Source organism: Theobroma umbraticum, unplaced genomic scaffold (assembly GCF_002168275.2).
Source record: "Theobroma umbraticum cultivar Fairchild unplaced genomic scaffold, ASM216827v3 scaffold_12.1, whole genome shotgun sequence".
NCBI lineage: Eukaryota > Viridiplantae > Streptophyta > Magnoliopsida > Malvales > Malvaceae > Theobroma > Theobroma umbraticum.
Genome location: NW_018397269.1, coordinates 3,834,475 through 3,850,166, shown reverse-complemented (window position 1 = coordinate 3,850,166; position 15,692 = coordinate 3,834,475). Strand labels below are relative to the sequence as shown.

General features: G+C 31.3%; 1 pseudogene; it reads left to right on the top strand.

The window, feature by feature from the left end:
- The first annotated feature begins 5,033 nt into the window (after positions 1-5,033).
- LOC149526584 (uncharacterized) lies at positions 5,034-5,954 on the top strand (annotated as a pseudogene).
- The last annotated feature ends 9,738 nt before the right edge of the window (positions 5,955-15,692 follow it).

The window sequence follows — 15,692 nt, the reverse complement described above, 5'->3', positions numbered from 1 at the left end:
TTACACTACATGACAGAAGAAATAGCTTTAAATATGTGAGCGCTCAAGATCTCTGGTTAATGGAGTCTGCTTTCAACAAGATTCCTCTTAATGTAGCCAGATTTATGACTGAAAGAATTATCTCATCTTTTGTTAAGAAAAAGAGAATTTGGAATATAAAGCTTCAGACCGATTTAATGAAAAGCAAAGATCAAGGAATCTTCTTAGGTTGTGTGTTAAAGATGAGATACAAGTTAGAGAGGAAAAATACATCAAGTCTATTATAGGCTTCCCAATCCCCCCTTACACAGAAACTCCTTTCACACCTCACTCAAGAGTCAGCCAACCCCCTTTTATAGTGAAACAATGATCAATCTTTTAATAAAAATTGATGAAAAGTTGACTGAACAAGCTAAGAAGATGGTTAAAATTAAGGAAAGGCTACTACACCTTAAAGATCTCATTTTCAAAGACAAAGAAGCTAAGTCCCCTACTCTAGAAAATCAAGCTACAGCTATAAGTGCCTCAAGGAAAAGACCTACCACAAAGTAGTTTGAAATTCTTGCATCTGACCATAACGAGGAAAACGAGAAAAAAAAAGTTGAGAATGATAACATGGATCAAAATGATGAAGTGAATCTTGGAGCAGAAATAGGTGTGGGAATTGAAAAGGAAAAAGAAGGTGGAAAAATAACAAAAAGGAATGATCAAGAAAAATAAGTAAAGAAAAAACCAAAAATGAAAAAAAAAAATTTGAATGAAGGAGAAATAGCAGTAGCAAGAGAAAAAGAGAAATCACTTAACAATTTGAAAAGATAGAAGTGTCAAAACTCATTGCTAAATTGCTCAAAGAAGCTAAAGCTAACTAGTAAAAAATAAGAGAAATGATAGAGCAAAATGCCCAATCAAACAAAGGAAAATAGAAAGGATTGTAACACAGCAAGTTCAGGACAAGGGTAAGACAATAGTTACTGGATTAGTCTCTAAGAATCCCTTTGGGAAAGGCAAAAAGATAATGGCTACAAAGACCACCACCTCCAAAAGAAGAAAATCTGCTAAATTGGCATTGACAACTATTAAACAGCCCTCTAATCCTGAAACACCTTAGATCATCTCATCAGCTTTTACATTTTTATGCTCATCCTCTGATTCCTCCTCCAACTCCTCCCCTCAGCCTTTGAAAATGCATTTTAGCACTAATGAGTCCTCACCTTCCTCAGACTCTAATGGAAACTAAACTCAAGTAGAATATTCCTTTTTAGATAATGACAAAAAGAGGGAGAAACTTAAGGAGTAGGAATCGACTAGGAAGTAAGAACCAGTTACGAGAACAAACTTAGTTATTAGCTATGTCTTTAAGGGTCTATATTTATGAGTTTATGATTATGTTATGTTCGTTTGGGTTTATATTAACTTTCATGAATTGTGGCATGCTTCTACTTACGAATTATATTGACTGAAGTGAGCTGTTGAATTATTATGAGCCATTGATGATAATATACCGCTGATGAGTGTGAAAAATTTATGCACATACATATAGAATATTTTTTATATATCTTATATTTTTTCAATGCATATATTAAAGGGGAGCATATATTTACGGGGAGCAATCCTTAAATCTAACATAGAGTTTATTGTGTTAAAGACATTGCACTCTTAATCTAGAACTATTTTGTGAACATTAAAAAGGGAGGAGAATGTTGACTCCATATGTTTTTTATGATAACAAAAGTATTCATTGTTCATTAATGTCAAACTTTACTATTTAAGTGCACAAGATATAGTTTAATTCCCCTGACAAATTTGTTATTTAAAGGCAAGTCAAGATGCCTGCTAGATTTAAAAAAGAGTTAATTAATTAAAAAAATAAAAAAAGAAAGTGACTAGTGAAAATAGAACATTAGTAACTGATTAACAATGAGCTTTAACCAGTTAAGGCATAATTGGGTGTTGGGTAAAAGCAAAACAAAAAAGCCTTAATCAGTTAGCAACAAGCTCAACTGATTAAGGAGGTACTGAAAGTTGAAAATAAAGGAATGTTAATCAGTTAAGGGATTGGTATAATCGATTAGAGCATAAGACCTCAATACCTTCAAACGCCAAAATCCAAATTTGAAATAAGTTTGACCGTTGAAGGGAGCCAAAATAGATAAATTCAAATTCGAATATTTTCTAATTGATTAAAGTTAATGTTAATCAGTTAAGGTTGAAGGAAGTAATGCTTTAATTAGTTAAAAGAAGGGTTAACCAACTAAAGGAAGTCTGTCGGATAGAGAACTTTGAAAACAGAGATTTCTTAATTGATTAGAGTCTCCTTTACTTAGTTAACACAACAAACAAGCGTACCAAACAATACAAGTCAGAGAAGAGCTAATCGATTAGAGCTTGCTAGTAACTAGTTAGCGAAGCTCCGTCTACTTATTTAAATTTAAATACTAGAAGATAAAATATGGAAAGAATGGCATCAGAGTTGTTCTTAAGGGCTAGAAATTATCTTAAAGAGCAAAATATAACTCCCCAAGTATAAAAAGAAGCTCCAACAGTCAAAGAAGTATGAGACAAAAGCATCAAAAGCCTATTTTGAGCAAAAAGCAAAACAACCTTCTCCAACACGCTTATTCTTAATTCCTATTCTTGTAAAAGTTTTTGAGCTTGATTGTATTCATCTTATATCAGCAAAGGTGATTATTTATACTTTTTTTTCTTTTCCTTTTTGGTAAATTAGAGTATGGGAAACACTATAAGGCTAACAGTAAGGGATTAGAGCTTGGGTTAGAAGCTCACCTTTTAAAAGCTTGGTGGAAGCTGTTAATTTCACTAGTATAGTGAAGTTGGGTTGAAAATCTTTGACTAAGAAATCAAGGTAATGGATATAGGTCAAATGGATCGAACCACTATAAATGCTCGTGCAGTGTCCATTTCTCTCTAGCTTTCTTTACTTACTGTCCTTTAATTTTAACAAGTTTTAAACCTTCTTTTCTCTAGTTGATTAAGAGCTCTACAAGCTCATAAAGGCTTACCTTAAAATTTATATTGCTATTTACCCTTTTTTAGCACTCTAACGAGACTAACACCTTTGACAGTAAATCTATCTTCCACTAGCCAGGTATGCTTGACTCTCTTTCCTCTCTTTCAAATGTGAAATTTCCTTAGGTTATCCATGATTGAGCAAAAAATATTCAGGATCTGTGATTTTTGAGGTGTTTGTACGTTATGAGGTTCCTACTTATATGGGGGTCGGTTGTTGGGTATCTAGGTGATTTTCATATTCTTCAAATTTGCTTGTTACTGGTTATGATTTTTGACTCAGTTTACATAATCTTTCATTTAAAGTTAAGCTTAAATTTTGTTTAAGGTGATTGTAATTACATATGTTTTTGCTTGTGTCTAGGATTTTGGTGATTTGATGATGGGATTAGACTATTAAGAAAATAATGGGGTTGTTGGAGTTTTGAAATTGAAACAATTCTTTATTAAACACTCAGATGTTTGAAAGTTAATGACTTTGTAGTTTCAAAAATTAACCCAGAATCCTTTTTAGTTGGGTGTTGATATGCTATTTAAAGTTATAGCTTTATATTAAGTTTGACTAAATTTGAAAGTTTAGAGCAAGGATGAATCTGAGGCTTTGAGTTTCTTTTACTTACAATCAACAAGTCAGTTACAATTTTTTTTTGTATCATGTAAGCACACTAGTTGGTGTCATGTTGGCATTAACAATACTTGAAGGTAATTGTTTGAGAAAGTAGTAATGCCTATTGGTGTATGCATGATCCATGACTAGTTTTCTATCTCCCTCCCTCTCTCATATTCTTTCAATATTTATTACAAAGTTTTGGTTCTTTTAATATTTATGAAGTAGCTCCCCCCGTCCACCCAAAGGTTTAGCTACATGTGGTAATTCTGATATGAGAATCCTTATCTTCTACTTTGCACCATGATGCAATATGAGAAATATATCCACTTGAGAGAAAGATAAGTAGCATTTTGCATATCCGTATTTTCCTAAGAATTTTCTTATCATCTTATCTGGCTTTGCATTTTGTCTCACCTTACCACCTTATGTTTCTCTCTTTTGTATTGTTTGGCTTTTGTTTTTGTTTACTTTTTTTTATTTAAAAAAATTCAATATGCATTCAAAAGTTATTCTAGTGTATTAACTATTAAAAGTGGTTAGTATGTTTGAAATGGTTGAAATAGTATGTACCTTGAGTTTATGTTGTGGGTGAATGCTGAGTGATCTATATATCGGCAATGCATCTAGGTTCTAATTAATATTAGAGATTGAATGGTTTTATGATCTCTCTCTTTATCTTTTGATTTTGTTTAGATTCTGGCACCATTTTCATTTTCATGTCACTAAAAGTTTATTCTGTATTCATCGAGATAAATAGCCTATAGAGCAATTTCATCCAAGTGTTTTCTATTTATGGATCAAAAAGTATTGTTTTAAAGGGGAAACTTAAGTACCAATGAGCAGTATGAGTTCAAGGCTTTGTAGATCCTAATTCGGTTTGTCTTTGCTAGGTTGTTGTTCTTTTTTATCCCTTGTTTTGTGCTGTAATTTCTAGCAGCTCTATTTGGTGATTTCTTTAAACATATATATGTGATATTATATTTATGTCTTGTAGATAGATAAAAGATCTTTGTATGCAGTAGATATGAGTGCAGCTGCACTAGTATCAGCTTTTGGAGTTGTTTTTATTGAAAGATATAAATCAAAGAACTATATACCCAGTGAGCCTAGTGTCAATTGAGATCAAGAGATAGAGTTGTACATTAATAGTATTTTATATCGAGATGATCTCCATTGTATGAATCAAATTAGGATAAGACCACTAGCATTTTTTAAGTTGTGTGACATTCTTAATAGGAACAATTTGTTACAATTAAGTAGATATGTGTTTGTGAGAAAACAAGTGATTATACTTTTGCATATAATCGATCATAATGTAAGCTTGCAAGTGATTAGATCAAGATATTTTAGATCAATTGAGACAATTCATCAATGCTTTAGAATTGTCTTGAAAGCAATTTTGAAATTACATAAGGATATGATTAGGCTGCCTGATGCTTCCATTCCATTTGAGATAAGGACTAATCATAGATTTTATCCATACTTTAAGGCACAAATTAGTGTTAGTTAGTTCTTTTTTTCCTTTTTTATTTGTATAAAAAAAATTATAATTAACTTATACAATAATAATAGGATTATGTGGGAGCATTAAATGGTACTCATGTTCGTGCATTTGTGCCATTTGAGATTCAAGGAAGATTTTATGGTCGAAAAAGGGGAACCAAACAAAATGTATTAGCTACAATCAATTTCGACTTGAAATTTATCTTTGCACTTGCTGGTTGGTAAGGCAGTGCACATGATTCTCATATTTTGAGTGATGCATTTTCAAGGCCAAGTGAATTTAGAATTTCGAAAGGTTAGATAATGAACTTTAAAAATTTAAAAATTGTCATTCATTTGATAACTAATTTATTTAGCAATAATATAATGTTTGTAAACTTGCAGGCAAATATTATCTTGCTGATATTAGATATGGCATTCAGAATGGAATTAAAAGTCCATATACAGGTGTTCAATAACATTTGAAAAAGTTTAGTAATATTTGTCCTGAAAATGAGAAGGAACTTTTTAATCTTCACCATTTGTCATTGTGAACAACTATTGAAAGAGTATTTGAGATTTTGAAGAAACGTTTTCGTGTGTAAGATTTTGAACCATTTTGGAATTAAGACACACAAGTAGATATCAGTTTATATTGTTGTATCCTCCATAACCACATAATGGAGTTGATCCTAGTGACTTACTTAATCAATTATCAGTAGATGACACAGAGTTTGAAACAATAAGAATTATTCCAACAGCTTGTGAAGAAAGAGAAGTAACTAGAGAATGGATGACCAATAGAGATGAAATTGCATGTGCTATGTTGATTGATTATGGGGCTAGGAGAATGTAATTTTTATTTTGATTTCTGTTTTCTAGTTTATGTTTTGAACGTTGATATGTTGCTAAGGTTTATATTATGTACATTTTGACTTATTTGAAATTGTTGTATTGAACATTTAAGTTGCTGTTAACATTTTTTGTACTTTTTTCTTTATTATTGGTTTAGCATATATGTTTATGTATGATTGTTTGTTGTATTTTTTTGTGACTTATTTGTTTTCAATAAAAATCATTATGGTAGAGATGGTAAAGCCAAAGCAATTTAGGTAAACAAAAACTATGGAACATATGTTACTTGAGATCTTTGCTGATAAGGCTTAGAAAGGAAATAGGCCTTCCAATGCTATTAAGGCCTCCTTGTACACTTGAATAGTGCAAGCTATAAATAAAAATATTAATTTTCAATGTCAGACAAATCATGTGGAAAATCATCATAAGATAGTGAAAAATACATGAAATACTATCTAAAAAATTTTAGCCAAGAGTGGATTTGCGTGGGTTGGCAACGTCAAGATGATCACTACAAACAAATAGGTGTATGAGGATGAAGTCACGATTTGTATGTACTTTTTCTTAATTTCATATTGCAGATTAGAAAGTTAATTCTGTTTTTAATATAATTGTTGGCTCGTCCTAAGCATGAATCATTCATCAACAAAAAGATTGACATGTTTAATGAAATGGCATTAATTGTTGAAAAAGATATTGCAATTGGGAACTTTGCCAAATCAGTTGCTGATATAGATTTTTAGACTAATATCAAAGCTGATGCAATGCCCATAGACTTGGACAAGGTTATTGATGAGGAGATGAGAGGGAGATAATCATCTTCATCAATATGAACTTCATCATCAAGATCTGGATGCAAAAGATCGCGTAGTCAGTCTTTTAAAGATGACAGCATAATATTCATGTCAAAAAAATTGAGAGAGATTGCATTTGCTATCAAAAGGCTAAGTGATGATAAAATCGATGATAGTTTTCTATATGCTCAAATGATGAGTAAGGATGGGTATGATTTGCACTTTCTTATCTCTATATTTGATTATTTAATGGAGTATAAGAAGTAAGCAGGGGCATTCATAGTCATGAGTGACAATCTGAAAAGAGCTTGGCCAGACAATTTCATCTTTTATGGGGCTAACGATTAGAATTTTTGATTTGCAGGATGTATGTTGGATATTTGTAGGATGCTTAATTATATATGTAGGAACCATAATGTAAGATAATTAACTATATTCCTAGTAGGTTTTATGAAAGATGATTAATTTTATTGCTAGTAAGTTTATGTAGGATGATTAATTATATAACCAGTAGATTTTACTATTTTGGATTATATTTGTAAAATGTTTGTTGTATTTTTTTGAATGTTTTTAATTATACATGCGGTATGAATTTGTAGGATAATTAATGATATGTTTTATTATTATGTAGAATGTTTTTATTATGTAGGATTATTAATTTTGATTGATGTATAGAGTTTAGGTATTTTATTATTATATCATATATTTTATGTTGAAACTTAAATTTTTGATGTTATATACAATTAATGAATATTATTATTTTCAAACGTCTAAAAATGTTAGAGAATTGGTACTTATATAATTTTTATAATTTTAGTAATGGAGGAAATAATTTTCCAAAAGATGATCCAAATAATAAAAAATAATATTGAGATAAGTAGAGTGTCAATCTTGTAGAGAATTGAATTAATCCTTATTGCTGACTACTAAAATTAATACACTTTAATTTTATCTAAACAATTAAAATTAAAAAGGAAAATTAAAACTAAAACTAATATAAAATCTATGCAAATTTATTTTACTAAATGTGAGTGACTACCAGACGTAAGATTATGATATCCTTCAATATTTCATCTGAATCTTGTCTCTCTTTCTTAACTTAGTTTAATAGATTAAGTTGCAAACCTAGATTTTTATATTATTTACAAGTCTCTATCAAGTTTCTTATAAAAATATCTCTCTCAATTAATTTAGTATATGTTTATACAAATTACATTGAAGAAAGATTCATTAAGTTTGTGCTCTAATTTTAGCTACGTATAGCTTATAGGCGTATGTCTACCATATATGCAAATCAAATCACCTAATTAACTAAGTGTATTCGATCATACGCTATTTTATTCAAAGTCTCCCTAAATCTCCTTCGTCAAGATTTAACCTAGGTTTCCAATTCAATCGAATTAATGGCCATGCAATTAAAAGCATTAAGAACAAAATAAAATAAACAACCTAAATCTATCAAACACAATCAAAAGAGAGATAAATAATTCAGACTATATATTGAGTTCAATCATAATCTTAGATTAAAAATTCAGTTCCTTATCAAGTCACACATCATCATTGAATAAAATTTAAACAATAAGAACAAAACCAAGAAAATAAGGGAATAAAAGAAAAGATAGAAAAACTCAGGTGTTGTACTCTTGATCTCTAAATCTCCTTGAATCCTTAAAATTCTTTTTAGCTTCAATGAATCTTGTAACTTGACTCTTAGTTGTTAATTTGGTGTTTCTTCATTTTCTTCTCTTTTTCCCTAAAAGTCTTCCAAAAGGTTGTTTTCATAGGCTTTGAAGTTAGGCCAAGTTGGGTGGAGAAAGAAGTCAATGTCAGCTAGAATTTCCTCGCCAAACTATGTAAGTCGCAACCTTTTCCAATTAATTAACAGAAACTTCAATTACTTTGGGACTGGTATAGTACGTCAACTTTGAAAAGATTTTTAACCATCTTCCAGGCTGAAATGGGCAAAGTGCTAAACATAAAAGTTGTAGATTTTTCTCTTATCTTTCAATGGTCCAAGAATTGTTTCATTTGGAGCTATATAGAGAAAGTTATGATTGAAATACAAAAACATGTGTAGTGAAAGTCTACACCTTAAAATTGCTCTCCTTCTTTCATTAAAATTCTTCTTTCAAACACCTACAAATGCACAAATAAATCAATAACAACCTATCTTAACCATATTAACACCAAATTAAGCAAAAAATTAAACATGATTAGATGGACTCACTTAAAATAAATAATTTAAAATAATTAAATAAAATCTACTAATTTCTATGTATTACTACAAGAACTAAGCTAAATTACTATCAAAATTAAGTCCAAATAACTCTATATCATAGAGTTATCACTTACTTAGATTTTCTTGTCCCATTAGTCATCATATTTATCTTAAAACCAGGATTGCACCTGGAGACAACGACAAACTTGACCTCAGTTCATGAAGAACTAGTCCTTAGTTTTGATCCATTTTTAACCAAGAAAATGAATTTGAGGATTTTGGTTTAGCCTTCTTTTTAATTACCACACAACCAATTAAAACTACCCCCTTTTTATCTAGAGATTTTCTTTTTGTTCAATGAATAACAACACCTCCCATTTTCTTAGCTGCAAGACGTGATGCCTGACTTTGTAAAGAAGACATGGGAGTGTTGGGTTTCACATTCGAAGGGTGAGCTATCTTGATTGTAGAATGTTTTCAAGAGTTCAATGTTACTATCTATGACAAAACATTTTCATCTTGCATAAGTTGCAAGGGTTCAGATATGATTGACTTTTTCTTATTGTTTGACCTTTAGGGAAAGGGTTCACTTAACTTTTCAATAATGACAAGACTTACCTCCTTACAGACCTTTTTTTTGTATAGGTTTTGGATTTGATTCCTTATTTCACCCCACGTCTGAGTAAACTCTTTTTCCTTTAGCTTTAAACTCCAACGCTAACCAAAGACCATCATTTATGGGTTTGTCTATAATTCCAACATTGGAGCCTTTGGAGGCATTCCCCATTTGTTTATCTTTGTCAAAAAAATGACCCTTCCTTTACGTGAAACATTTCAAATTAACAAGATTTCCCATGCTGATTAAGATTTCCTTTCTAGCCTCTTTATGATTGGTCCTGGTAGAAGAATTTTCTCCATGGAAGGAAGATTTTCCAAATAAGTTAACTTTTCTCATAGTCTTAATTTCAGTTCCATTTTCATCTAGTAATACTAAATATCGAGATCCTTGGTTAGATTGCGTTCCAAAATTTGCATTCCAATTAATGCCTTGTTTAGTTTCCCCTCCATACAATTTCTTACTAGTAAATAATATTTACATACAAATGGTGATTCTTCCTACATGGAGTTGTTATTTGTTCTCCTCTCTCCTTAACTTTAATTGGTGTTGGAGGTTTACTAGTGCAAACTTTTTTTAAATGACCATAAATGTGAAGCAAACACGAGGAAGCCCCTGATATTCAAATGGTTGTGGTTGTTCATTAAGAAAGAACTTGGGCAAAAGTGGTTTAGAAATATCAAGTTCAATTCATATGCAAGTAAATTTCCCACATTTCTCTTTTCTTGTATCGTAATTGTTAGAATCGTTAAGTTCAAAGGAATAAACTCAAGATGGGTTAAATTGAGTATTTTGAAATCTCTTTGAAAAATCCCTTTTTTTGTGCAAATTAAAAACTTTTTTGCAAATCAAACACAAGAAGCCTTTAGAAATCAAGCACAAAGAGTTTTGAGTGACCTATGTTGGAAAGCTTTGAAATGATGAACAAGTAAGAACACAAATAAAAAATCAAGCAAGCATAAAAGACACAAAAGATTTATAAAAGTTTGGCCTTAATGCATACATTTTCTCCCCTAGCTCATCAAAGAGGTAGAAATCCACTAACTCAAATACTCTTTCAAGGCTGAAGTATAACCTATATAAAGAGCTTTTTCATGGGTTCAAGCATAATCGTTACACTTGCTTTTCAAGGATCAAACAGAATCTATCACTTGTTTTTTTAAGGATCAAGCAGAACCTATCACTTGCCTTTTAAAGGATCAAGCAGAACCTATACAACTATCTTTTCAAGGGTTAAGGTATAACCACTTCTAAGCTCTCTACCTTTTCAAGGGTAAGGTATAATCTTTACAAGAGATTACAAAGAATGAGAGTGATGCTCAAGGAGTTTGCCTCTAAATAGACAGAATACAATAATGAATATCGAAGAGAGGATCTTGAAGTCTTGATGAAGGGGTTGGAGTTCAACTTAACAATTAACAAAAGATGAGAACATTAAGTTCGAAGAATGAGAATGAGGAATTTTCTCTTGAAGGATTCACTATTGCCCAGGATTTCTTCCCAATGTACTTTCTCAACCCATAAAGGAGTTTCAACATTCCTTTTAGACTTAGAGACCTTAAATTAGTTGTTAGGCTTTGGAATTTCAAAATTTTGGCCATTATCCTTGTCTTTTTTTAACTTGTTTGAAGGGATTTTGATACTTGTGTACTGAGTCTCAATATTTTAAGTTCCTGGCTTGCTGATAGCTTAAAACTTTAGATGCCTTTCTCAATACTTTTATCCTCCATGCATAATTTTGACTAAGCCTTGTCTCGATACCATATTCCCCAAGTTTGCATACATTTCAGTTTGCTTTTTGGAATTAGCCTCATGAGATGTCATCTTGATACTCTTGCAAATTGATCTCGATAACAATTTACTTGGCCATTTTGAATTTTGAATCTTAAAGTTTTAATCTTGATATTGATGTAATGTGCCTTAATATTTAAGCACTTCGTTTTTGTTGTTCACTCTCTGAAGGTGTTGTCTCGATATTAAAGATCTTCCTTCTTGATACATTTAGACTTCTTTTCTGGAATATGAAGTTTAAAGGTTAGGTATCGAAATTCTTAAAGCGTGTTTTAATACACAAATCCTTACTTTCTGAAACTCTACACTATTGAAAAGTTGTCTCGATACTTGATGCTTTCTTTCTCAATACTTCAGTATTTTCTTTGGAAATATAACTCTTTTTGAGTAGAGTGTCAATACAGTTCAAAGTAGTCTTGATACACCTTCTTCCTCTAGCTGTTTCCTCAGACATATATAAACAAACTAATCTCGATTCCCTCTCTCGAGGTCTCGATGCTTCAAGTTAGTTTTAGCCTCTTAACAAATATTGAACTTAACTACTTAGCCTATTTGCCAATCAAAGTCATGGGGTTTACTTTAAAGTCTAAATGGTTTAGGCATTCAATATTTTGATAATTAGTTTTTGTCATATTAAAAGAAAGGATCAATTATAAAGCTAATAGTAATCAATCTTAATTAGATGCCTAATAAGAGATGTAACTTGTCTCAAGACTAATTTATGGTACAGATGCTGAAGACACTAGGGAAATGAACCTACACAACCACAATCTTCAAATCTTGAGTCCTTCGAGAAAAAGATGGAGTCCAAGAATTCACTGTTAAGTAATGACCCTATAATACCCAAGGGCCTTCAAGAAGTGCATTGGGATAAATTTCACCAGAAAATCTCATTATCAATATTTGACTCATTGTAATTTCCTTTTGGTGCTTATAAAATTGCCAGTTTTTTGCACAAAGTTTTGTACATGATGGCACACCCTAGAATTCTTACAATCAAAGATTTTTACCATCTTTTAACTAGTTCTTCTTATTTTCACTTTGATATTTTGATCGAAGAAATACCATTAATCATATCAAATAAAAAATCATCTAGCTTATGTACTTCATTCTTAGAGCTTTCCAAATCACTAGCATTAAAATTACTAGTCTTATCCCTTGACCAATCTTTAGAATCCATGTTCTCGTTTGAAGATTAATCATCACCATCTGAATGCATTAAAATGTTTTTGAATAAAGGGTTGTTGTACACAACCATCGAATCCCCCATTAAGGCCACATTAGAAGTGGAATTCTCTCGTAATTGTACTTTCTTGCAAGATCAATCATCAAGAATTGTTGGCAATGAATTTTTCTTAGGAAAGCCTTTGACACACATGTCTTAAGAGATAAATTCATCTATCTATTTAATATATTAAAAAAACATATCTAACTCAATTTTGGCACTGTTGAAGCCCTTTGAATTTTTCTCGCATGTAATATTTATAGGAATTTTTCCCATTGATGTGGCATGTTAACATGCCATCATAGATGATGACATGATATGCTAATGTAGTATTATTATATGGTTATATGATATTTTTCACCTTTCACATTAACATCATGTGGCATAAAAATGACAATTGATTTTTTGATTGATAATAATTAGACAATTGTTAGTCATAAGTATCTATTAGATCAAAAATAGTAGTACAGGAATTCAATTGAACGTTATAAAAGAATATGGATTATTTGAATTTTCTTGAATAATTAAAGAATTTTATAAAGCATTATTCCTTTTTTTTTTAATAGAGTTACAAGGATAAGAGAAAGGATTTTCATTATCCTTGGGGCAATCCCTTGTCTAGTGTGATCTCATACAAAAGAAACATTTGATGAGCTTCCTTTCCTTGCCCATTCCCTTGACAATTGCCTTAACCTAATGATGTGTTGGCTTTCACTCAACCTGTCCCTTTGACTCACTATGCTTCTTTCTTTTATTGTCAACCTTCTCTTTGGGTTAAGATGGGCAAACCTTAATTTAGACCTTGACAACTGTTATGGCTCATGTAAGGTCTGACATATCTCAGCTTAAATCCCTTGCTTTGCCCGTGGCTTTAACTCATCCATTGATGCAAATAAGGCTTCTTAGTCACTCAAGTCCTTTACTTGCAATACAAAATCGAGAAATTTCTTCACGTACTCTCACATTTTCCCTTTTTGTACTAACCTACGTAACTTTGCCTTTGCTTTGTTCTTGGCATATTCAAGATAGCATTATTATCGCAGCTTCTTCTAAAATGCTTCCTAAGTGTCGATGATCGCCCGCTTGAGCTTGTCATGGTATAAACACCTCAATTAGAGAAAAGCTTTGTCCATTAAATATATTGTGGTAGTGTTGATGTGAATGGCATCCTCCATATCCTTATATCTCAAAAATAATGCTCCAAACCCCATAACAAATGATCGATCTCTTTAACCTTCTTAACCCTTCAAATTCCTTTGGTTTAGGCCCTTTTTATTGAGCCCTCATCTGGATAGTAGATGCACTACCCTCTTTAGTTGTCTTCAATGTAGTGAGCTCATCCTTAAGCCCGTTTACCTTGTTCCAAAATGCCTCGATCAATACCTCTAGCATGGCATTTCGTTGGTTCATCAACATGTCTTCGATTAGTCCTTGAACCCCTTTACCTTTGACATTCAGTCGTATAAAGTAGACAACATATCCTTCAAATTTAATTTACCTCACTTGGTCACACTCGAGTCTCCCTTATCTCTTAGGTGGGTATGGATCGGTCAACTGTTGAAGCCATTTCTCTCTTTCACTAATTGACTTGCTTTGATACCAACTATCATATGTCTAAATTTTAGCTCAACTTCTTGTAAATTTGAACTTTTAAATACATTTCAAGTTAAGCTCAAGTCAATCTCGACACCAATAATAGCAATCAAGAACGTAACGGTTCTTGAAACAACAAAAAAGTAGTGGAAATAATACAAAAAGAAGAGAAAAAAGCTTGAGAAGAATGACTTATTATTCTCAAACTTAGTGTGCTTTACAAATGAACATAAGAGGGTGTATTTATAGACATGACTAACCCCATTATCTTTTTTATCTATAATTAAAATTTAAAGCAAATGATTAAGTCATTCAAATTTAAACATTCACTTTATTTACACTTGAATTTAAAGTTACATCAATCTATCTACACTTTCAAAAAGGTGTGCAAATGAGTTGGCTTCTTGTCTATCGAGCTAATGTGTTAGACTACATGGGTTGTTTGTTTGCTTGCGTTGTTAGCATGTTTGGGTTACTAGTGTGCCTACACTATTGGTGTGCTTGGGTTGTTGGCCTACCTAGATTACTGGCCTGTTTGAGCTATTGGCCTACCTCGTTGAACACTGGGTCCGTGACAATTACACTCACCTTTTTAGACATCTACAAGCTTAGAAATGACTTCCAACATTGTGAACCCATTGCTACAATGGTGACCCCTTGCATAGCTTGCACTTAGGTTCATTTCTCACCAAAGGATTGTTAGGATTCAACCTTATGCTCAAACATGCAAATAATCAATAAATTAAAATTATAACACAGTGAAAAAATAAACTAGTATTTAATCAAAGAAACAGTCAAATCCTACAAGATTAATGTTTGTGTTTTGCATGTAACTTTCAAATTTTATGAACACTTATAAATTTAAGAATTACATACCTTGCTCTAGATATCGTAATCAAGAACCAATTAAATCCAAAATTTTTACTTCTTGACTTTTAGGATTTGTCAAATCTTTAGCCACCCAAGTGTTTGGTCTTTCACAATAATTCATACAGTGACCAAATAACACATTCTTAAAGGTAGGATTTTACTTGTGCTAACAAGTTTTTTTTCTAAAACAAAAAGATCAAAAGTTCTTACAGAATCTTATTTTTGTTAGATAAAGAAAACTGTTTTTCTTTTCTTATTTTATGAAACGACTGAAAAATGACTGAAGGCTTAGAGTTTTAATTTGCTAAAATAATATATTTATAGAGCTAAACTAAGTTGTAACCTTAAATACAACAGTTGTATTTTAATTTAATTAAGTCTTTAAGAACTTAATTAATTTTTCACTTTATTTTGGTTTCTTTCAATTAAGTCCAACTTAATTAGTTATTTTATTTAATCCCAATCATGTCACTTAATATGTGTGACCCATTAGGCTTCTAAGATGTTGACAATAAATATGAATTCTAGTCAAATATCAATTTGATAATTAATTTATATTTATAGATCATGAGCAGCATTTAGTAATACATCATGACCACCCAAATGTTAGAAAGTCAATTAAAAAATTTGAC